Source organism: Trachypithecus francoisi, unplaced genomic scaffold, assembly GCF_009764315.1.
Source record: "Trachypithecus francoisi isolate TF-2019V2 unplaced genomic scaffold, Tfra_2.0 Lachesis_group13, whole genome shotgun sequence".
In the NCBI taxonomy this organism is placed as follows: domain Eukaryota; kingdom Metazoa; phylum Chordata; class Mammalia; order Primates; family Cercopithecidae; genus Trachypithecus; species Trachypithecus francoisi.
The window spans coordinates 105282836-105308432 of NW_022681458.1; the positions used below are offsets into that span (position 1 = coordinate 105282836).

Here is a 25597-nt window from a genome sequence, read left to right on the forward strand (position 1 = left end):
ATTTCTTTCATTGTTTTCTCTTCTGGAATGCCAGTTAGTGAGATATTAGACTTACTTAACTGATCCTCTAATTTGTTTATCCTTTCTCTTTGTCTTCTTCATAATTTGCTCTACTTCCTGAGAAATGTCCTTGGTTTATCTTCCAACCTGTGTATTTCTTTTAAAAATAAAACCAACCATTCCTATTTCATGATTACTGCATCTTTTTGTATCTTTCTGAGATTTTTTTTCTTGTGGAAAAAATCACATAGCATGGAATCTACCCTGTTAACAAACTTTTAAGTATACGGTAGTGTTAACTGCACATTCTAGATCTCCAGAAGGTTTTCATCTTGCATGACTGAAACTCTATACACATTAAACCGCATATTAGTTGGTATTCTCCAGAGAAACAGCACCAAATTACAGATATACATAAAGAGATCTATGAAAAGAAGTTGGCTTACATAATTATGGAGGCTGACAAGTCCCAAGATCTGCAGCCTACAAGCTTGAGAGTCAGGAGAACTGAGGATGTCAGTTCCAGTCTGACAGTGGCCAAGCTCAAGACCCAAGAGAAATGATGTTTGAGTTCAAGTCCAAAGGCAGGAAAAGATGAGTATTCCGGCTCAAATAGGCAAGGGGAGTTTCTTCTTACTCATGGGAGGCTCAGCCTTTGGTTTTATTTAGGCCATCCACTGGTTGTATGAGGGCCTCTCACATTAGGAAGAGCAATCTGCTTTACTGAATTCACCCATTTGAATATTGATCTCATCCAAAAAAAAATACACACACACACACACACACAAATCATGTTTGTCCAAATATCTGGCCACTCTGTGGCCCACTCAAGCTGACACATAAAATTATCCATTACAAATAGCAACTCCTCATTTCTCCCTCTTCCCAGCTTCTGGCAACCACCATTTTACTTTCTTTCTATGAGTTTGAATACTTTAGACTTCATATAAATGGAATCAGCTGTATTTGTCCTTCTGCTACTGGCTCCTTTCACTTAGCATTGTGTCTTCAAGGATCATCTGTGTTGTAGCCTATAAAGGTCTTCCTTCACTGTTAAGGCTGAATAATAATTTGTTGTATGTATATAACACATTTTCTTTATTTATTCATCCATCAATGAACATTCAGGTTGTTTCTACCTATTGGCTATTGTGAATAATGCTACAAAAAACATGGGAATGCAAATATCTCTTTGAGATCCTATTTTCAGTTGATTTGGCTGTGTACCAGAAGTGGGATTGCTGGATCATAGGACTACTCTATTTTTAAATTTTTGAGGAAGTTATTTATTGTTTCCCACAGTGGCTATAGCATTTGACATTCATGCCAACAGTTCACAAGGATTCTAATTACACCACATCCTGGCCAATACTTGCTAGTTTGTTTTTCTGATAATAGCTGCCCTAGTAGGTATGAAGTGATATCCCCCTGTGTTTTTGATTTATATTTCCCTGATGATTAGTGATGTTGAGCATCTTTTCATATACCTGTTGGCCGTTTGTATGTCTTCTTTGGATAAATGACTCTGCAAGTCTGTGAGTCTATTGCCCATTTTAAAACTTGTGACATTTGTTCTTCATGCTATTGGTTTGTAGGAGTTCTTTATATATTTTACATATTAACCCCTTATCAGATACAGTTTGCAAATATTTTCCTCCTTCTCTAGGTTGCCTTTTCACTTTGTTTCTTTTGCTACACAAAATTTTTTGTTTTGATCTAGTCCCATTTGTCCATTTTTGCCCTTGTTTCCTGTTATTTTGGTGGCATAGCTATCTCTGGGAAAATTGATAATAGTTTAATTTTGCTTAAATTTTTCTCCTTTTGCATGGTCTGTTGCTTCCAAATTGTTTTGTTTTTGTTTTTGTTTTTAAAATTTTAGTCTTTACCTTTCTTATGAGAGGGCTCCCTCTATCATTTTGTAACTTATGATTTAAGAGTAGTGGGGAAAGCTGTAGGAAGCTATAAACAGGTAGGCAGGACTGGGTGATTGTGCATTCACTGCAGGAAGATCTGAGTTAGTAGTTTTTTGGGGCAGCCCCTTATATTCATCTCTTTAGGTCTTTTCTCTTGTGCTGCTGCAGATCCCCAGGGAAGATGCATCCAGCATCCTGCCTACAGGATAAAGCCTTGGCTGCCAGTACTCCAGTAGCTGATGAAGGAAGAGGAATGCTGGGAGAATATCAGCCTTCAGTACAATTGTATCATTTAATCTTCATTTTCAGTACTCTATTTTAGTGTGCATGGTAACCCAAGCTCAGAGGCCTTCTGTTTAAAGAAAGAAAGAAAGAAAAAAAAAAAAAAAAAAACAACTTCCTGCCCTCTTCTGTGGTAGGGAGGAGGTAATGTGAATGAGGGCCAGTGCTTCTGGCAACCTAAGCAACCACTGACTTAGGGGAAAATAGAGAAACCGTGTGGGGGAGGGCTGCATACTGTTGGGATGAAAGACAAGGGAGCCAAAGGAAAGGAGGCAGTCACCAGGCCTGTCAGAGTAGCCTGCAAACAGTTGTGGCATAGCCTGGTAGCAGCAGGAGCACCTACTGCAAAATTAGAATGACCTGTGAGCTTGTGGACCCACAGCTCTAACCCTGAGCCTACTGAATAAAAATCTGAAAGTAAACAAGAATTGCAGGTGGAAGGCGGAGCAAGATGGCCGAATAGGAACAGCTCCAGTCTCCAACTCCCAGCACAAGTGACACAGAAGACCGGTGATTTCTGCATTTTCAACTGAGGTACTGGGGTCATCTCACTAGGGAGTGCCAGACAATCAGTGCTGGTCAGCTGCTGTAGCCTGACCAGTGAGAGCTGAAGCAGGGTGAGGCTTTGCCTCACCTGGGAAGTGCAAGGGGGAAGGGAATCCCTTTTCCTAGCCAGGGGAACTGAGACACACAACACTTGGAAAATCGGGTAATTCCCACACCAATACTGCGCTTTAAGCAAACGGGCACACCAGGCGATTATACCCACACCTGGCCGGGAGGGTCCCACGCCCACAGAGCCTCCCTCATTGCTAGCACAGCAGTCTGCAATCTAACCACAAGGCAGCAGCAAGGCTGGGAGAGGGGTGCCTGCCATTGCTGAGGCTTAAGTAGGTAAACAAAGCCACTGGGAAGCTCGAACTGGGTGGAACTCACAGCAGCTCAAGGAAACCTGCCTGTCTCTGTAGACTCCACCTCTGGGAACAGGGCACAGCTAAACAACAACAACAACAACAACAAAAAGCAGCAGAAACTTTTGCAGACGCAAATGACTCTGTCTGACAGCTTTGAAGAGAGCAGTGGCTCTCCCCACACGGAGGTTGAGATCTGAGAACGGACATACTGCCTGCTCAAGTGGGTCCCTGATCCCTGAGTAGCCTAACTGGGAGACATCCCCCACTAGGGGCAGTCTGACACCCCACACCTCACAGGGTGGAGTACACCCCTGAGAGGAAGCTTCCAAAGGAAGAATCAGACAGGTACACTCGCTGTTCAGCGAGTGTTCTATCTTCTGCAACCTCTGCTGCTGATACCCAGGCAAACAGGGTCGGGAGTGGACCTCAAGCAATCTCCAACAGACCTACAGCTGAGGGTCCTGACTGTTAGAAGGAAAACTATCAAACAGGAAGGACACCTATACCAAAACCCCATCAGTACATCACCATCATCAAAGACCAGAGGCAGATAAAACCACAAAGATGGGGAAAAAGCAGGGCAGAAAAGCTGGAAATTCAAAAAATAAGAGCGTATCACCCCTGCAAAGGAGCGCAGCCCATCGCCAGCAACGGATCGAAGCTGGTCAGAGAATGACTTTGACGAGATGAGAGAAGAAGGCTTCAGTCCATCAAACTTCTCAGAGCTAAAGGAGGAATTACGTATCCAGAGCAAAGAAACTAAAAATCTTGAAAAAAGAGTGGAAGAATTGACAGCTAGACTAATTAATGCAGAGAAGATCATAAACGAAATGACAGAGATGAAAACCATGACACGAGAAATACGTGACAAATGCACAAGCTTCAGTAACCGACTCGATCAACTGGAAGAAAGAGTATCAGCGATTGAGGACCAAATGAATGAAACGAAGCGAGAAGAGAAACCAAAAGAAAAAAGAAGAAAAAGAAATGAACAAAGCCTGCAAGAAGTGTGGGATTATGTAAAAAGACCAAATCTATGTCTGATTGGGGTGCCTGAAAGTGAGGGGGAAAATGGAACCAAGTTGGAAAACACTCTTCAGGATATCATCCAGGAGAACTTCCCCAACCTAGTAGGGCAGGCCAACATTCAAATTCAGGAAATACAGAGAACGCCACAAAGATACTCCTCCAGAAGAGCAACTCCAAGACACATAATTGCCAGATTCACCAAAGTTGAAATGAAGGAAAAAATCTTAAGGGCAACCAGAGAGAAAGGTCAGGTTACCCACAAAGGGAAGCCCATCAGACTAACAGCAGATCTCTCGGCAGAAACTCTACAAGCCAGAAGAGAGTGGGGGCCAATATTCAACATTCTTAAAGAAAAGAATTTTCAACCCGGAATTTCATATCCAGCAAAACTAAGTTCCATAAGTGAAGGAGAAATAAAATCCTTTACAGATAAACAAATGCTTAGAGATTTTGTCACCACCAGGCCTGCCTTACAAGAGACCCTGAAGGAAGCCTAAATATGGAAAGAAACCACCAGTACCAGCCATTGCAAAAACATGCCAAAATGTAAAGACCATCGAGGCTAGGAAGAAACTGCATCAACTAACGAGCAAAATAACCAGTTAATATCATAATGGCAGGATCAAGTTCACACATAACAATATTAACCTTAAATGTAAATGGACCAAATGCTCCAATTAAAAGACACAGACTGGCAAACTGGATCAAGAGTCAAGACCCATCAGTCTGCTGTATTCAGGAGACCCATCTCACATGCAGAGACATACATAGGCTCAAAATAAAGGGATGGAGGAAGATCTACCGAGCAAATGGAGAACAAAAAAAAAGCAGGGGTTGCAATCCTGGTCTCTGATAAAATAGACTTTAAACCATCAAAGATCAAAAGAGACAAAGAAGGCCATTACATAATGGTAAAGGGATCAATTCAACAGGAAGAGCTAACTATCCTAAATATATATGCACCCAATACAGGAGCACCCAAATTAATAAAGCAAGTCCTTAGAGACTTACAAAGAGACTTAGACTCCCATACAATAATAATGGGAGACTTCAACACTCCACTGTCAACATTAGACAGATCAATGAGACAGAAAGTTAACAAGGTTATCCAGGAATTGAACTCATCTCTGCACCAAGCGGACCTAATAGACATCTATAGAACTCTCCACCCCAAATCAACAGAATATACATTCTTCTCAGCACCACATCGCACTTATTCCAAAATTGACCACATAATTGGAAGTAAAGCACTCCTCAGCAAATGTACAAGAACAGAATTATAACAAACTGTCTCTCAGACCACAGTGCAATCAAACTAGAACTCAGGACTAAGAAACTTAATCAAAACGGCTCAACTACATGGAAACTGAACAACCTGCTCCTGAATGACTACTGGGTACATAACAAAATGAAGGCAGAAATAAAGATGTCTTTGAAACCAATGAGAACAAAGATACAACATACCAGAATCTCTGGGACACATTTAAAGCAGTGTGTAGAGGGAAATTTATAGCACTAAATGCCCACAAGAGAAAGCAGGAAAGATCTAAAATTGACACTCTAACATCACAATTAAAAGAACTAGAGAAGCAAGAGCAAATACATTCAAAAGCTAGCAGAAGGCAAGAAATAACTAAGATCAGAGCAGAACTGAAGGAGATAGAGACACAAAAAACCCTCCAAAAAATCAATGAATCCAGGAGTTGGTTTTTTGAAAAAATCAACAAAATTGACAGACCGCTAGCAAGACGAATAAAGAAGAAAAAAGAGAAAAATCAAATAGATGCAATAAAAAATGATAAAGGGGATATCACCACCGACCCCACAGAAATACAAACTACCATCATCGAATAATATAAACACCTCTACGCAAATCAATTTGAAAATGTAGAAGAAATGGATAATTTCCAGGACACTTACACTCTTCCAAGACTAAACCAGGAAGAAGTTGAATCCCTGAATAGACCAATAGTAGGCTCTGAAATTGAGGCAATAATTAATAGCCAACCAACCAAAAAAAGTCCAGGACCAGATGGATTCACAGCTGAATTCTACCAGAGGTACAAGGAGGAGCTGGTACCATTCCTTCTGAAAATATTCCAATCTATAGAAAAAGAGGGAATCTTCCCTAACTCATTTTATGAGGCCAACATCATCCTGATACCAAAGCCTGGCAGAGACACAACAAAAAAAGAAAATTTTAGACCAATATCCCTTATGAACATCGACGCAAAAATCCTCAGTAAAATACTGGCAAACCGGATTCAGCAGCACATCACGAAGCTTATCCACCATGAGCAAGTGGGCTTCATCCCTGGGATGCAAGGCTGGTTCAACATTCGCAAATCAATAAACATAATCCAGCATATAAACAGAACCAAAGACAAGAACCACATGATAATCTCAATAGATGCAGAAAAGGCTTTTGACAAAATTCAACAGCCCTTCATGCTAAAAACGCTCAATAAATTGGTATTGATGGAACGTACCTCAAAATAATAAGAGCTATTTATGACAAACCCACAGCTAATATCATACTGAATGGGCAAAAACTGGAAAAATTCCCTTTGAAAACTGGCACAAGACAGGGATGCCCTCTCTCACCACTCCTATTCAACATAGTGTTGGAAGTTCTGGCTAGGGCAATCAGGCAAGAGAAAGAAATCAAGGGTATCCAGTTAGGAAAAGAAGAAGTCAAATTGTCCCTGTTTGCAGATGACATGATTGTATATTTAGAAAACCCCATTGTCTCAGCCCAAAATCTCCTTAAGCTGATAAGCAACTTCAGCAAAGTCTCAGGATACAAAATTAATGTGCAAAAATCACAAGCATTCTTATACACCAGTAACAGACAAATAGCCAAATCAGGAATGAACTTCCATTCACAATTGCTTCAAAGAGAATAAAATACCTAGGAATCCAACTTACAAGGGATGTAAAGGACCTCTTCAAGGAGAACTACAAACCACTGCTCAGTGAAATCAAAGAGAACACAAACAAATGGAAGAACATACCATGCTCATGGATAGGAAGAATCAATATCATGAAAATGGCCATACTGCCCAAGGTCATTTACATTTTCAATGCCATCCCCATCAAGCTACCAATGAGTTTCTTCACAGAATTGGAAAAAACTGCTTTAAAGTTCATATGGAACCAAAAAGAGCCCGCATTGCCAAGACAATCCTAAGTCAAAAGAACAAAGCTGGAGGCATCACGCTACCTGACTTCAAACTATACTACAAGTCTACAGTAACCAAAACAGCATGGTACTGGTACCAAAACAGAGATATAGACCAATGGAACAGAACAGAGTCCTCAGAAATAATACCACCCATCTACAGCCATCTGATCTTTGACAAACCTGAGAGAAACAAGAAATGGGGAAAGGATTCCCTATTTAATAAATGGTGCTCGGATAATTGGCTAGCCATAAGTAGAAAGCTGAAACTGGATCCTTTCTTTACTCCTTATACGAAAATTAATTCAAGATGGATTAGAGACTTAAATGTTAGACCTAATACCATAAAAACCCTAGAAGAAAACCTAGGTAGTACCATTCAGGACATAGGCATGGGCAAGAACTTCATGTCTAAAACACCAAAAGCAAGGGCAGCAAAAGCCAAAATTGACAAATAGGATCTAATTAAACTAAAGAGCTTCTGCACAGCAAAAGAAACTACCATCAGAGTGAACAGGCAACCTACAGAATGGGAGAAAATTTTTGCAATCTACTCATCTGACAAAGGGCTAGTATCCAGAATCTACAAAGAACTCAAACAATATACAAGAAAAAAACAAACAACGCCATCAAAAAGTGGGCAAAGGATATGACAGACATTTCTCAAAAGAAGACATTCATACAGCCAACAGACACATGAAAAAATGCTCATCATCACTCGCCATCAGAGAAATGCAAATCAAAACCACAATGAGATACCATCTCACACCAGTTAGAACGGCAATCATTAAAAAGCCAGGAAACAACAGGTGTTGGAGAGGATGTGGAGAAATAGGAACACTTTTACACTGTTGGTGGGATTGTAAACTAGTTCAACCATTACGGAAAACAGTATGGCGATTCCTCAAGGATCTAGAACTAGATGTACCATATGACCCAGCCATCCCACTACTGGGTATATACCCAAAGGTTTATAAATCATGCTGCTCTAAAGATACATGCACACGTATGTTTATTGCGGCACTATTCACAATAGCAAAGACTTGGAATCAACCCAAATGTCCATCTGTGACAGACTGGATTAAGAAAATATGGCACATATACACCATGGAATGTTATGCAGCCATAGAAAAGGATGAGTTTGCATCCTTTGTAGGGACATGGATGCAGCTGGAAACCATCATTCTTAGCAAACTATCACAAGAAGAGAAAACCAAACACCGCATGTTCTCACTCATAGGTGGGAACTGAACAATGAGATCACTTGGACTCGGGAAGGGGAACATCACATACTGGGGCCTATCATGGGGACGGGGGAGGCGGGAGGGATTGCATTGGGAGTTATTCCTGATATAAATGATGAATTGATGGGTGCTGACGAGTTGATGGGTGCAGCACATCAACATGGCACAAGTATACATATGTAACAAACCTGAACGTTATGCACATGTACCCTAGAACTTAAAGTATAATAAATAAAATAAAATAAAATAAAAAGAATTGCAGGTGACTTGTATGCAGCTTCAAGTTTGAGACACGTTGCACCATGCAATACCATACAATCACTCAATGTGTCCCCCAAACTTGCCTGCACATTCAACTCAACTTGGGAGTTAAAAAAAAATACTGTTGTGCCTTAGACTAGACTAATTGAATGAATACCTCTAGGAGATGGGGCTCAGGCATAGCTAAGTCTTAAAAGTTCTTCCAGTGACTCTGATGTGCAGCCAAATTATAACCATTTACCTGCATGTGAAGGCCACTACATTTATCTCTCATTTAACAAAAATAACACATATGTGACACCTCTGAGCAATCAGTCATTTAAAAAGGTGTTGTGTTCTTAACGTGATTTGAAAATATTTTTGAGCAATATCTTAAAAATAAAAAAGGACAGCATACATGTCAAAAGCAAACTTCTTTCTATGTAACAGGCAAAGTGAAGCTATTGAGATTATGTGGAATTCACATAGAAGTAATTGATGAAAATAGCATTAGAAGCTCAAGTAATGCATGCTGAGATGATTTGCATTTTGGAGAAATGTACTGGCCACCCTGTGAACCCTTATGGCCTCCAAGAGATTTAACTTTCAGGATCCCTGTGCTAGATTACAGATGCCTCACAAGCAGGGAAACTTATTTGATTGCTGTATTTTAATTCATAGAAAAGCATTGTTGATTGAGTACCCTAAGCCAAATAAATATATGAGCCACCTAACATAATGAGCCACTTATGTTAGGCACTTGTTCACATTCATAAAAACAACAAATGATGTTATCTTGATCAAACCGTTCCTAATAAATGGTGACTAAATGATATCTGGTGTTTTCTTTGTGTGCAATTTCTTTCCAAGATGTGTAGGAAAGTGATTTGCTTTTGATGAACCTGTGCTGCCTACAAATTAATGTCCACAGATTTCCTACTTTATTAATTGTCTCAGCAATTTAGCCAGCAATGATTTATATGAAATATTCCCTCTTGTTGCAGGCTCTACAGTCAGTTAATTGATGGCTGTATGAATTATGCATCCTAAGCCAAATGCAAGGATGCATGAAAGAGGCAGCCAAGGTCATTTTCCACCAAAGAGAACTACAGTGACTAAATGCCTTTTAAAGACAGGCTTTATTACTTTAATTTTGCTGCTTTCTTCATATATACATCAAGCCCAGAATAATGTGCAAACTCTAAAGTCATACTTTTAATTTATAAACAGACACAGACAACCAAAGTTCAATATTCTGTAGCCAGACAAGACTCGTAATGGAATTAATTTGGTAAAGCTAAGGAAAGAACCAGAAATGGCATATAAGTGTTCTTTATCTGATTCCAAAATATGCCATCTCTCATCAAATTTGCTTATAGTTTATTAACACTCAAAAATGACTATCCCAAAAATAAACATTTTAATTAGATGAATGACACCTTGGAACCAAGTGCAGGGTATTTGGCATGTCAGCAGATGACAAGAGACAGTTTGGAAAAGTTATGATCAATTATCATTTATTCATAGGAAGAGAGGGAATGTTTTATACATTTTGGAGGATGTATAAGTGACGGGATATATATGATACTTTACTAAAACTTTCAGAATTAAAGCAATTAAGTTGGAGTAGTGAAAAGATTTTGATCTCTGGTGTCTCAGTGGCTTAGTTTGAATTAATTATTGCTTAACCATCTATTCGTTGAATGACTTTAGGCAATGTAATTCTCTGAACCTCAGTTTTCTTATGAAAAAAATGGCATAATAATATTTTGCTTGCATGGTTACTATAAAAATAAGCATGACTATATAGAGCTAGTGAAGTCAACAACTTAGCCTTAGTTAGTACCTTGATCTTTGGGTAGTACACAATAGAGTGTACTACCAGATAGAGATAAATACCAGATACATTCCTTGACTTATAAGTTGCATGTAAGGCTTGTAAAGAAACCCTCTAATTTTCTATTTAAAATCACCCCAAAATGGCTATGGGACCATATTACTATACGTCTCTTTGGTTTAGAAACCAAAGAAACATCTTTAATATGAATATTTTTATATGCCCAGAGAACTCTTCTCAGGCATTAACAAACCACAAAAAAATGTTTCATGACAAACCACAGATGCCCTGGGCACATCACACTACACTCAGGCTGTGATAATGTGTGTGCTATTACTTCATATTAGGGGCACAGATGCCTCAGAAGAGAGGAATTAATCACAAACTCTTTAAACCAGTGTTTCATGCCTTAATGCATATAACAATCACCTGGGGGTCTTGTTAAAAATGCTGATTCTGGTTCAGTGGGTCTGGGATGGAGCCTGAGATTCTGCCGTTCTAACAAGCTTCCTGGTGATATGATGCATCTGGACCATGGACCACAGTTTGAGTTGCAAAGCTGAGTGTTTTTCAAACCTGGATACACATGAGATTCACCTGGAGATCTTAAGAATAATGGTGCTTGAGTTCTTTCTCAGACCAGGCAAAACACTGGGGTTGAAGTCTCAGCTTAGATATTCTTTTAAAGCTTCCTGAGTGATCTTTCTATGTAGAGCTATGGTTGAAAACCAGTGTTTTAGATATAAGAGTTTCTTTTCTTGCTAATTACATTTACAACATTGTAATGTTTTGTTCAATATCTAGTTTAATTGTTTCAGTGGCATCTGCCACAGATCACCAGGAAGCTTTACTTTTTTTGGACTCCTCTTTTAAAGAATTTATTTTGAATCTATCATAACACCACTGACATATAACCCCCAATAAGGTTAAGCAAAAACAAAAACTTTATCATATTAGAAACAAGATACACCATCACGTACAGTCTTCAAATATTATTGCACTCTAACTTTCATAATTTGACAAAACATTCGTAAAACAATCTGCAGACTAGTTTTAACAGACAAATAACACCTATAAACAAACATGACTGTCCTAAATTGTTTATTATGTATTACTTTTACAAACTTTACTTATATTAGTGGTAACGGTGGAGCTAGAGAGTACTGCGCCTTCTCCAAGCTGCTAGCAAAAACTACCAATAGTGTGGTGGAACTTATGGCCCTTTCCAAGCCCGCGGCTCTTTCCGCCTACAGAGTCAGCCCACGCATCTCCCTGTGCTTGTGGACTGGTTTGGTGATCCACTGGGTATCAGAATTTCTTCTGATAGCTTTATGGAATGGATCAACGAGGATAACCTCAAAAGATTTGTATGTGGAATCTTCACCAACCCAGTAAGAACTGAGGACTCAGAGCCCCACAGTGGCGTCCAGCTTGCTCCTCTGCAACGGACTGAAAACTTTGGGCAAACTTTAACTAGTTAACACCATGATGGATAGGCTTGCTGTAAGTTAACCCTTAGGAAGTGGGCATTTTCGGCCACCACGGCGAACACAAATCCTATATATAACGTAACCTTGCTTGGCTTTGTAGCCCCGTCCGCGCGCTTTACCGGGTCGGGTGAAGCGGTGAGCGCTGTGGAGAGCAGAGAGCTGGTGGTACTGCCAGCCGCGGACCCTCAGAAGAAAGCGCATGACATCACACTGCTTCTTCCTCCCCAGCTCCTGGAAAGCACCGATCTTGGCTTCCCTGATGGCTGCCGCCAGACGGAAAGGAAAGAGTCTTACTCCCCACCTGGAAACTCTTAAAAAAAGACCGCTGAGGCCTAGGCGGGTGGATCACGAGGTCAAGAAATCAAGACCATCCTGGCTAACATGATGAAACCTCGTCTCTACTAAAAATAGAAAAATTAACTGGGCGTGGTGGTGTGCACCTATAGTCCTGGCTACTCCGGAGGCTGAGGCAGAAGAATCACTTGAACCTGGAGGTGGAAGTTGCAGTGAGCCGAGATCCGCCACTGCACTTCAGCGTGGTGACAGAGTGAGACTCTGTCTCAAAAAAAAAAAAAAAAAAAAAAAAAAGAGGAAGAGGAAGAAGAAGAAAACAAAAAAGAAAGACTGCTAGGCACCATCCTCAGAGTTCCTGTTTCAGGAAGTTTGGCTGGAGTGGGGCCTGAGAAATTTCATTTCTAACAAATTACCAGGAGATTCTCTTAGTTATTGGTCCAGAACTCCAGCTTTGGGGGCTGCCACTTTATTATTTCATAAACTTCACTGGAAGAGAGATTGTGCCTATGTATCCACCATTCTATCACCTGTGCCTAGTATGTTTATGGCATGAACGAATCTCTTTTGGTTAAAAAAGTGATGGTGAAACCCTGTCTCATTCATAGTAAAAACACATACAGAACGTTGGATACCTTCACCCAGTTCATTAAGAATAATGCATGCCAATGAACCACAACAAATAACATTGGTTTAGGGATCTCTGTTACTATAGACCCTAGAGTATCTGGGGCATTCCCATGAAAGTTCTGATTAGTTTTTCCTGAGGCACTACTTTATGGTAATGAAATTGGCGTTCCATCAACAGGTTGATAAATTGTTCAGGCTTCCTTTCAACGTGGTTTGAAATAGCAGAAGCAATAGTCTCTTTTAAATAAATACTTTTTTTAATAGATAAAGTCTCTCTTAAAGGGCCATCTGCTCTCAATTTTTCATTTAAATCTTCTGAAGGCTCACCAAATGCCATAAGATAAAGAGAGCAAAAGTAAGGTGCAGCATCACAGGCAATAATATTCCTATCACTGCCAAAGTACTATAGGGATTACTCCATAGTGGCATTCTCTTATATCCTAAAAATATTAATGTATTTTGATTCTGAAGAAAACCAAAATATGCCACTTCCAAATATGTATCTTTAATATATTTTGATATGACCATTCAGAGAGGCTGTAGACCATAGGAATACGTTTACAAGCTGTACTTTTGTGAGGAAGATTTGCAACTGTAGAGGAAATCTACATAAGTGAAGTTAAGAGTGAATGCAAACAGGCTTTCTCTGAGCCCCATCCCTTATCTGCCTTATCCACATCTAAAAAAGATTAACTCACAAACAAAGGAGACTAAAACTCTGACACTTTTAGAGTTCTGATGAGCAACTTTTACCTAAGGCTCCTATCTATATGGAGAGCTGCTACCCCTGAGCTTTCATCTGCATAATAAGACAAACTTTGCTTGCCATTGTCAACCTGAAATAATTGACAGGATCAGAACCCAATTTTTAAAAGTTTATTGAAGTGAAAAGCTGGGAATAACTATCCAAGAAACATGGACTCCTGAGAAATGGAGTCAGTGCTCTGAAATTAAAAGTTAAGTTCTTCCTTACGTTAGCAGAAAACAAGGACATTTATTAGGATTATAACATTTTCTATATAAGCCTAGTTTATGAGTTACAACCCACTAAGACTTTTTAACAGCTTGTTTTCATATCCTTTCCAATTTAAAAGCATATTTAATGTTGTGTCTTAGACAATGTGATAGTAATGAAGTCTTTGTGTAAGAGAAGAAAGAGGAAAGTCAATCTATAATGAAGATCAACAGTGGACAGGGAAGGGGTCTTCTCCGGCAATCTTCTGTAATTTACAACATTTTCTAAAACACTGTAGGTAAAGAAGAGGCTAACTGATAACCAAAAGAACAAAGATTACAGCTGCCTGGGTTACAGCTCTGCCTGTCACATGACTCAGGTCCCATAATCACATTCCCTTAAGGTTCAAAATATCTGAAAGTTCCCACAGCTTAGATTCCGAATTACTTATTTTCACACCATGCTTTCTTCCCATCATTCTCTTGGAATACCACCTCCTCCCTCCTCCAGAAGCCCCAAGTCCCTAATCTTTCTGTCACTTCAGGATGCTGTAAAAACTTCAGACATCTGTTCTGTCCTTTGAATCTCATGTTTGCAAGGCTCCTATGTTCATGTATGTATAAATACATTTGTATGCCCTTCTCCTGTTAATCCGTCTATTTTGTTTTATAGAATCAAGTTATCAAACCTTCAGAAAAGGGAGGGAAGAAAATTCCTTTTGCTCCTACAGTTTAATATTAGTCTTTTTGTAATAAAAAATCCTTAATTTTTTTTTTTTTTATTATAAGCAGACCTTCCCTGTCTGCTTACAATTTTAATATTTCAAGGTGGATTTCCTCAGACTAGAGGTAGGAGCAGCACAGAACTATTATGCTGACAATTCACTGTTTTCGACTCTTGGGTTATACATCTGTTTAATTATCATGATCAAATATTTACTTTTGTGGAGGTTGCCTGACGAGAAGGCTTAGTTCTTGCCCTCAGAGAGCTAGAGAAAAATCTAACAAATCTCATACAGGTTTATCAAATATCAAATATTCTAGATGATAAAAAAAGTTCAAAATACTCCAAATCTCCCAGATCTTCTCAGAACTGTTAACAGCTATTGTCTTGATAATTTTTTATTTTATTTTTTACTTTATAGTTTTAATTTTGTTACTTCCTCAAAAAAAAAAAAAAAACAGGGTTTATTTGTCTAATAACAACAAATAACTCTCCGCAAGAATGCAAGTTTTGATCAATAGGAGTTTTATTACTTGGCCTAAATAAGGAGAACACTGAGAGTATTCTCCAAAGCACTGTCTTCTTGAGGGAAAGTGACTAGAAGATTATATGGGGCAATATATAGGGAGAGGGTGTGCCATCATACCTAAAGGAGGGGTTTCAGTTGTGCAGATGCAGCCAGGATTATGCCAGTTCACAGGTAGCATATTATAGTAATGAGGCTACAGCTCCTTCCAGGTGGAGACTTTAGCATGGTAATGAGAGAAATTCACTTAGACTCATCTATAAATTGCTAGGGTCTGTCAGGAGCTGGTTCCAACAAACAAGGTAACTGCATTCCACACAGGGTTTGGAAAAAAACGGACTTCAGGGCAGAAGGCTGTAAAACAGGCTGATTGCTAAAGTTGATTAAATTCCTATAATCCCTGGAGACCTTCCCTGTCTGCTTACAATTTCAAAATTCCAAAGTTTCTCTTGCCTTATGATAACCCAAGTTCTATGAGGTAAGAAGGCTTGTTTCTAAACATAATTTGTCAGAAGTGGCAGCAAGAAGTTAAATAACTTGTGTATGTAATCACCTGTTGGGTTCATCTTGACTGCTTCCCAGAAAACCTGATGCACTGAGACAACAGCCTTTTGCAATAGAGAAAGAGTTTAGTAAAGTCAGAACTGGCTAAGTCGAAGGACAGGCATTTTTTTATTACTTAAATCAGTCTCCCCAAAAATTTGGAGGCTAGGGATTTTTAAGTATAGTTTGGTGTGCAGGGGGTAAAAGAATGGGGAATGCTGATTAGTTGGGTTGGTTATGAAATCACACGGAGTTGGAACTGAAACTATATTTACAAAATTATGACTGAGACAGTGCAATAGATCTAACTTAATTGACTCCATTCTGTTTCTAACCTCCAAGCTGTCCTTGCTCTTTCCTGGGCATAGGCTGAACTTACTTTGGGAGAAACTTGGTTTGTAGCTTATAGTTTAGGACAAAGACAATAACAGCCCTTTCCCAGGGGAGACCTCCTTCTTGCCTGAGGACTAAATTGCCTTTGTAGGACTAACATTACCCACAAGATTAGAAATTATGGTTTATGACTCATGTAGCTGGAGGCTACATGATTCTGACCCTCCCTAAAGTGCTCCTAAGATCAGTGCTTGAGATAGTTTGCAGACCCTGCACTTGATGGATCACCTGGAACTGCCCAGATTGATAAACTGGCTCATCTGGTTTTGTGGCCTCCAACTAGGAACTGACTCAGTGCAGGAAGACAGCTTTGTCTCCCTGTGATTTCATCCCTGACCAATCAGCGCTCCTGGCTCACTGTGTTTCCCCCACCCACTAAGTTGTCCTTAAAAACTCTGCTTCCCGAATGCTCAAGGAGACTGATTTGAGTAATAATAAAATTCTGGTCTCCTGCACAGCTGGCTCTGCATGAGTTAGTCTTTTTCTATTGCAGTTCCCCTGTCTTGATAAATTGGCTCTGTCTAGGCAGTGGGCAAGGTGAAGGAACCCCGTGGGCGGTTACAGAGCTTGCCTTCTTGTACTGAGTCAGTTCCTGGGTTGGAGCCAAAAGACCAGATAAACCAGGTTACCAACCTGGGTGGTGCTAGCTGGTCCATCATAATGCAGTCTCTGAAAAAATCCCTCAAACACTAATCTTGGGTTTCATAATATGTTACCTATGGGAGCAACTGGGGAGGTGGGGAATCTTGTGGCCTCTGGCTGCATGACTCCTGAGCCATAATTTCTAATCTTGTGGCTAATTTGTTAGTTTCAAAGGAAGTCTGATCCCCAAGCAAGGAAGGGGTTTATTTTAGGAAGGGGTTATTATTGAGAGACAGGACTAGCTGGATTTCCTGGGCCGACTAAGAATCCCTAAGCCTAGCTGGGAAGGTGACCGCGTTCACCTTTAAACCTGGGGTTTGCAACTTAGCTCATACCTGATCAATCAGGTGGTAAACAGAGCTCACTAAAATGCTAATTAGGCAAAAACAGGAGGTAAAGAAATAGCCCATTGTCTATTGCCTGAGAGCACAGCGGGAGGGACAAGGATCCGGATATAAACCCAGGCATTCCAGCCACAACGGCTACCATCTTTGGGCCCGTTGTATGGGAGCTCTGTCTTCACTCTATTAAATCTTGCAACTGCACTCTCTTCTGGTCCGTCTTTGTTACAGCTCGAGCTGAGCTTTTGCTCGCCGTTCACCAATGCTGTTTGCGGCAGTCTCAGACCTGCCCCTGACTTCTATCCCTCCAGATCGGGCAGGGTGTCTGCTGTGCTCCTGATCCAGTGAAGCGCCCATTGCTACTCCCGTTCTGGTTAAAGGCTTGCCCTTTTTCCTATATGGCTAAGTGCCCGGGTTTGTCCTAATTGAACTGAACACTAGTCACTGGGTTCTACGGTTCTCTTCCATGACCCACTGCTTCTACTAGAGCTATAACACTCACTGCATGGCCCAAGATTCCATTCCTTGGAATCCGCGAGGCCAAGAACCCCAGGTCAGAGAACACGACTAGGCTTGCCACCATCTTGGAAGCAGCCTGCCACAATCTTGGGACTTCTGAGAGCAAGGACCGCCCCCCATCCCCCATAACATTATCATCTTTGTTTTGAGGTTGAGCTATAAACTAAATTCCTCCCATAGTTAGCTTGGCCTACACTCATGAATGAGCAAGGGCAGCTTAAAGGTCAGAAGCAAGATGAGATTAGATCACATTTCTTTCTCTGTCACAATTTTTGCAAAGGTGGTTATATACAGAGTCTTACAGCTAAGGAGAGTAGTAACAAAGCCTCTGTGCAAATTTGAGGCACACAAGTTTATATGAATCAACTTGCATAAACAAATGGAAAAAGGCCATATTACAGCAAGTTGAATCCATAAACTAAAGAGCCTGTAGATACAGAGAGTAGGTTTCATCCTTCATATTGAATGCTTTACAGTCTACATTTTTAGGACTCATGTATGTTGTTTTCCCTCTGTGTGATTTCCTGCCTGATCAGTGTCTCTGGGCTCTTGAAGTCTTGATAGAAGTACTGAAGAAATGCAAACAACCCTGCTTTCTGAAAGTGAAGTGATAAGTTACTTACTATTTATTTTGATGAAGCTGATCTAGGGAAAAAGTGCTTCAGAAGTGTGTACTCTATGGGATACACAGGCAACAATGTGTGTGTCTGTGTGGGTGCGTGCATATGTATTGTATATGTGGCATACTTTTCTCACCCTAAAACTCATGGTTAAACTTTTGTTAAAATAAAGACATCAAGTTTGTGAAGAAATGTGATATATGCTGAAGACCTGTAAAACTGAAAAGAAAAAAAAAAGAGAGAAGAGAGTGCAGCGAATCGGTCAAAAAGCCAAGAAACATGTGAATCTTAGTCTAGGACTTCACTGACTTGAAGACAGTATTCATGTATGTTAGGCCTTTGGTAACACTCTGCCTCAAGAAAAGAAGGCCCAGAAGACTGAGTCTGGAAATACAGAAGAGGGATATATTTTGCATAGCATGCTTTTAGAGTCAGCGCTAGAAGGGATGAGTGGAAGGTATTGAGAGACAGATTTAGGTTTACATATAAAATAATTCTGTAACAAATATTATTGCATTCATGAGAGTATTCTGTGTGTTTATGTAATATTAACTGTGTCTTTATTCATATTTACTAATGATATGGCTCCAATGAGTGGAGGAACACCAGGGTTTTTTCGTCTGGAGTCGAATTAGATAAAATGGCATGGACATATGTGGAGTGGTTTTACGGAGCAGAGAGTTTAATAAGCAAGAAGGAAGGGAGAAGAAAGAAGAAAGAAACTCCCTGGTACAGAGACAGAGCGGGCCTCCAAAGCTGAGAGGAGACCCCATGTGCCAAGGATACCAGCCAGTTTTATGAGGAGGCTGGAGGAGGCAGTGTCTGATTTGCACAGGGCTCAGGGGATTGGTTTGACCAGGCATGTTATTCATGTAGCCCGGGAAAAAATTGGCATTTCCACCCTAGCCTTTTAATATGCAAATGCAGGGCTCCATACATGGTAATATGTGGGGGCAGCCATGTTGCCAGGGACATGTTGGGGCAAGGGCAAGAGGGCAACCTTGAAAATTGTCATGTTGGGTGAACCCAGTTTCCAACGGCCTGCATTTACATATCAAAGGATGCCGTCCCTAAGAGCCAGGTCTTCTCTGCTACATAAGAAACGTTTCTGGAGCTGCTTTAAAAAGAAATAAAAACTTTCCGAGGACCCCTTTTCCTCTCTGTCTAAAATAATTTCTCAATAACTCCTACCACACTAATTTAATGTTTATAGAAATCCCCTTTACACATCACAAAATCAAAGAACCAGGATGTTATGAAATATGCCCATCTTTCCAGTCAGGAAATAGTAGAAGTGGAATTTGAACGTACACTGTCGGGCGCTAAAGGCTACAGCTCACTTGTGTGGACGTGATACTGCTCTGATGCTTTGAGATATGAGATTCCTTATAAGCAAGTGATTTTTTATACTATCAAGCTTGTTTAAATGAAAAATGGGGCTAGGTGTGATGGCTCACACACATAATCCCAGCATTTTGGGAGGTCAAGGTGGAAGAATTGCTTGAGGCCATGGGTTTGAGACCAGTCCAGGCAACATAGTGAGAGCCTATCTCTACAAAAAATAGGAAAACTAGCCAGCTGTAGTCCCAGCTACTCCAGAAGCTGAGGTGGGAGGATTGCTTGAGCCCAGGATGTCAAGGCTGCAGTGAGCCATGATCATGTCACTACACTCCAGCCTGTGTGACAGAGGAAGACTCTGTCTCAATAAATAAATAAAAAAATGAAAAATAACAAGCCCCTGTCAAGTACTTGCCAGAAGAGATTTCTGCTTTAGTTAGAAGCTGTACCAGATAATCACTGATGTGATTATATAATTTCATTCTAATGTAAATCATCCATTTAATTCTAAGATTCTATTATTAAATAGTCTGGATTTTCTAGGTTTTCATCATCTGTTGAACTCTCAATATTATTGTTTTGCTACTCGAGTTTACCTACAATGTAAACCATGCTGTAGCAAAGCAAGTCTTAACTGGTTGCTATGACCCATATTTATAAAGAATAGAGACTGATTCCATAATACAGAAAATGATTACAGCAGCTCCAGTCTGTACAATGGCTGTAGTCTATCAAAGTTGTCATATATAATCAGAGAAACAGCTTTAAGGAAACCTACTTAGAAATAAAATTCTTTTGTATAATGGAGTCTGGTGCTGTTAAACACGATTTGACCAACAATGGGGCAATTTAAAAAGTGTAAGTGAAATAGATTGCCAATTAGATATACCACTTTATAAATGTGGGTAACTGATCCGGAGGAACCAATAAATATCTGAAGAGCTCAATAATCACTTTAAAAAGTAATCAAGCCAAGTAATTCCTTCTGTAATTCCATCTGTAATTCAGATCATGAAGAAAATTATCTGAATCAAGAGAAGGAACATAGATATTTCAATACATCTTTGATATTACTTAATTAAGTTGGTTACCATGTTACTATAAATATACCACTTTCTATAGCCTGCTGATTATCATCATTTTGAAATGTAATCCAGGGTTAGGTAAGAGAAAGATAAGTAATATAGTTTTTTCTTTTCTTTTCTTTCCCTTTTCTTTTTTTTTGACAAAACACAATTTAAGAAAATAATTGCAAATAAGATGGAAAAGTTAAACTTATTTGATATTCTGAATTAGAAGTATGGAAAGAGATTATGGAAGCCTGGATGATCTTTTGTTAGTAACCTTCATTACTTGATAAATCAACCCATAATCTGAACCACAATGACATTCCTTCTGGAAAGAATGCTACACCAGTGGAAACTAATTAAAATGAAAACCCTGTCTATGAAAGTAGGAATTTATACTGAATATTTAACAAAGTGTCAAGTAGTGCTAATGAGCTGTTTTAGGGCTAATTCTGGTAACTACAGAGTGAAGTAAGGCCACATTTTCAATCCAAATGATTCACAAAGTTTACTTAGAATTCAACTTCCAAAAACTCTCATTGAATTTTTGTCTCCTCTCATTTACCTTAAGTAAACTAAGTCACCTCATGGTTTTCCCACCCAGAGTTCATATTTGTATGTTACTACTACCTTGGAGAGAACTGAATATCAAAATGCGAGTCCTGATAGAATCCATAGGGACTTCTTAGAAGACCATTAACAGATATTGTATGCCAACGTTTACCTTAAAATCCAATCTAATCAAGACTTCTTAGGGTCTTTAAAGATCAATCTGAAAAGAGAAAAAAATCAGTTTAGAGTCAATAATACACGAATAGTGTTATTTTAATCTTTTCAAGTAGCATTTTGTAATTTATAGAACGATAACAATCAATGATCATCTAAAAAGAGCAAATGTCATTTAACAACAAAAAGGTGACAAAATTAGATGCATACAAAATTAGGAAAATAAATGATCATAAACTTTTACAGCCATGTCCTCCAAAATTTGCACTAATTAATTTTTAAAACCTTGTGAATTTGACTACGTATTTAATGAAGAATTAATACCAATCCTTCACGAACAACTCAATCCTTCACTCTCAAGAGAAAATACTTCCCAGTTTATTCCATGAGGCCAGTATTACTATGATACAAAATCCAGACAAAAGTATCTTAAGAAATTAAGATGACAGGTCAGTTATCTCCTGATGAGTGCAGACACAGAAATTCTCTAAAAACACTAGAAAACTGAATAAAGTAACATATAAAATGAATTACATACCTCAACCTTGTGGAATTATTTTGCAAATGCAGTGATGGTTTAACATCTAAGAATAAATCATTGTAAAACATCATATTAACAGAAAAAGACAAAAATAATGCTCATCTTGATAAATACAGAACAGCATTTGAAATAATCCAACATGTAATCATGATTTAAAAAAGAAACCAGCAAAATATGAATAGAAAAACACTTCCTTGCACTAAGACAACATATCCACTACATACTGAAAGCTTATACTCAATGAAGAAATACCCCTGGGAAGTAGGACCTATCATTTCTAAATTCTGCAAATTTTAATTCAGGAACTAAGTTGGTCTTAAAATGCTACTGGGTTCTGTTGATCAGTTCTCCTAAAGAAGGAGCTTAAAACTGGGATGGTTTTCTTGGCCATGACTAGAGTGTGGTATTTTTGAAGAATATAAAGATTTGATATTTAGAATGTCAGAGAAGGAAAAATACATGCTCACCTGAAAAGATGCAAAGAAAAGGTATTTTCTAAAATTCAGTATTTTATGTTGATTCAAGACTCATAAAAACTTGTAGTATTTGCATAATTCTGTAACATTATTTATCAGATAGATCTCAAAGAAAGAAGAACCTCAGCCTGCGCTGGCATGCTTCTGTCTCGGTGCCATTAGGAAAAAGACAAGGAAGCCACCATCCCCACTAATATTTATGACTGATCAGGAAAAATATGCAATACCTTTCAGACAAAATTGTAAAATACAGAAACAAAGGCCAAGTAGCATTTCAGATGATTTGATTGCCTGACTGAGAAACCATGAGAACAGAAAGCAGAAATAACATTGGCAACTAAATACAGCATCACTCCAGGAAGTTCAAAAGACCGCACACAATTAACCCATATGTGGGAGAGGCATGGACAAACTAAAGTGTAAAAAGGGGTATTAGAGACTTGAACAGAGGGATCTGCTCATCCCTAGAGAAAATCTCAATATTGCAATGAAGTTATATTTTCACCCAACTTATTTTATACATTCACTTTAGTTAATTTAACATTTTCCAAGTAATGTTAATGATTAAAAGGTATATAGACACACACACATACACACACATTTATTTTTCTGAGAAGAAAAGCAAGAGTAAAGACAATGCCTAATACATGGAGAGGAAATGCATTAATCAATTAGAACCAGGTTAAGTGGGTTTCAGAAATTAATTAAAATGGTCTGTAGAATCACAATGACCAAAAAGAAGATTAGCAAACACAAAATGATGCTCAGTCCTACTAATAATGAAAGCTCTTTGGGTTTGTGTTTTAGAAATGGTCCCAGTGATAAAACTTACATATAATGAAATCATGGGGTGGGCAGGAAATAGACTATGACTTATTGATATGCAATTTATGATTCAAGAGTGAAATATGTTCTCTATCAAAAGAAATTTAGGGATTTAATTACTTATAATTAAGCAGTTTCCAAAACAGCAATGTAGAGGCTCTCAGAAGAAACTCACGTAACTACCCAACAGTGAAAAGTTTGGTGCTGTGAAAGTGGTCTCTCTAGGTGGGCTCACTGGGAGTGGGGCTCCTAGACAGTCTCTTTACTTGACCCTGAGTGTAGGTTTGAGACCCTATGCCCTCAGAGAGGAGAGTGTGCATGGCCTGTGTGAGGTGAGCAAAATTTTGACAAGACTTATAAGGTCCCAGATGTCTGGGAGGACAGAGAAGCACAAGGACCTGGGAAAGTTCTTCACCTGGGTGTGAACCTGCTCCTGTACCTCCTATGCACACGCAGAGCAGCCCTCCTCCTAGCTCTTCTATGCTTCTCACCCTCTTCTTGAATATGGCAGTCTAGCCACCATTCTGGATAGAGCAGAACCCAGCAAGGAAGAGCAGGCACCTCCAGCTTAGGACAAGAGAAAAATACAGCTATTAATTTCAAGCAACTTTAAGTATATGCTGTAGAACACATGTCCTTGGAGATGCTCCATGTAAACAAGAAATTTCATGGTAAAATAAGTTCAAAAAGCACAGCAAAATATGCCCTTCTGCTTTACATAGGCAAAATTATTATACAAAGTTCAGAGAAATCTGAAAAAAAAGTTTATTGCAACATTTGCCAAATTTACTTGATCACAAACCACTCTTTTCTTTTTTTTCTTTCACTATGCAGATATTGTCATTCTGTAGAAACAAAATTTAAGGAGAGCCTTGCTTTAAAATTTGAATTATTTCCATCAGTTTTTTAGTATTTTAATTATATTTTGATAAGGAGGAAGTTTTGTTTGAACTTCCGTGTTGCACTGGAAAGGTGGAAAATTTTAGGTTTAGCTCCCAGGAACAATATTTGGCTAGATTATTTTAATAATTTCTCCCTGAAAAACTTTACCAAAAAAACCTGAATAATATATTATTTTATAACATTGAAGAGAATTTAAGAAACACCTAAGTTACTTTTGACCTGCATTTGTGTCTCCTCTAAATTGGGTTTGATCATTTTGGAAGGCAAGTGGGAAAAAAATCAAAGCCCAGGACTGGCAGAAGTAAGAGGTTTAAGAGACAACTTTATGCAAAATGAGCTGGGATTTTAAAGAACTACATGCTCTGAGTGAGGGTCAACCAGAAGTACACCAGGCTTCTCATGGAATTGCAACCTGAAGTTTAATATCTTGCATAGTCTACAGACCATCTTAAGAATTGAGTCAGTTTTAAGTAGGTCTCTGATTAGTGTAGTGTCCCCAAGAGACTGTCAGAAGCAAATGTAATCTCTCTAGGGCAAAATGTCTTAATCTAAATCTGCAGATTAATTATTTGTCAACTTGGCTAGGCTATGGTACATAGTTGTTTGGTCAAGTCCAAGATATTTTATTTTATTTTATTTTTTAATTTTTGGATACACAGTAGGTGTATATATTTGTGGAATACATGAGGTATTTTGATAAAGGCATACAATGTATAATAATCACATGAAAGTAAATAGAGTATCCATCACCTCAAACATTTATCCTTTCTTTGTATTACAAACAATCCAATTACACTCTTTTAGTTATTTTGAAATTAAATACAGCAGTAAATTACTGTTGACCATCGTCTCCCTGTTGTGCTATCAAATACTAGTTCTTATTCATTCTAACTATATTTTTGTACTCATTAACCATCCCCACTTCCCCTTATCTCTACCCTGCTCAGCCTCTGGTAACTATTATTCTACTCGCTAACTCCTAGAGTCCAATTGTTTTAATTTTTAGCTCCCAGAAAAAGTGAGAACATGCAAAGTTTGTCTTTCTGTGCCTGGTTTATTTTACTTAACATGATGTCCTTCAATTCCAGCCATGTTGTTGCAAATGACAAGATCTCATTCTTTTTTTTATGGCCGAATAGTAATCCATTGTGTATATGTACCTAAGTGATGGACACTTAGGTTACTTCCCAATCTTGGCTGTTGTTTACAGTGCTGCAACAAACATGCGAGTGTAGATATCTCCTTGATATACTAATTTGCTTTTATTTGAGTACATACCTAGCAGTGGGGTTGCAGATCATATGGCAGCTCTATTTTTAGTTTTTTGAGGAACTTCCAAACCATTCTCCATGCGGTTGTACTATGTTTATGTTCTCACTAACAGTGTATGAGTTCCCTTTTCTCCGTA

At 38.9% G+C, this 25597-nt stretch overlaps 1 pseudogene; it reads right to left on the bottom strand.

Moving 5' to 3' along the window:
• Positions 1-11770: 11770 nt before the first annotated feature.
• The window catches only part of LOC117094222, a 42843-nt pseudogene continuing 29016 nt past the window's right edge, over positions 11771-25597 (bottom strand).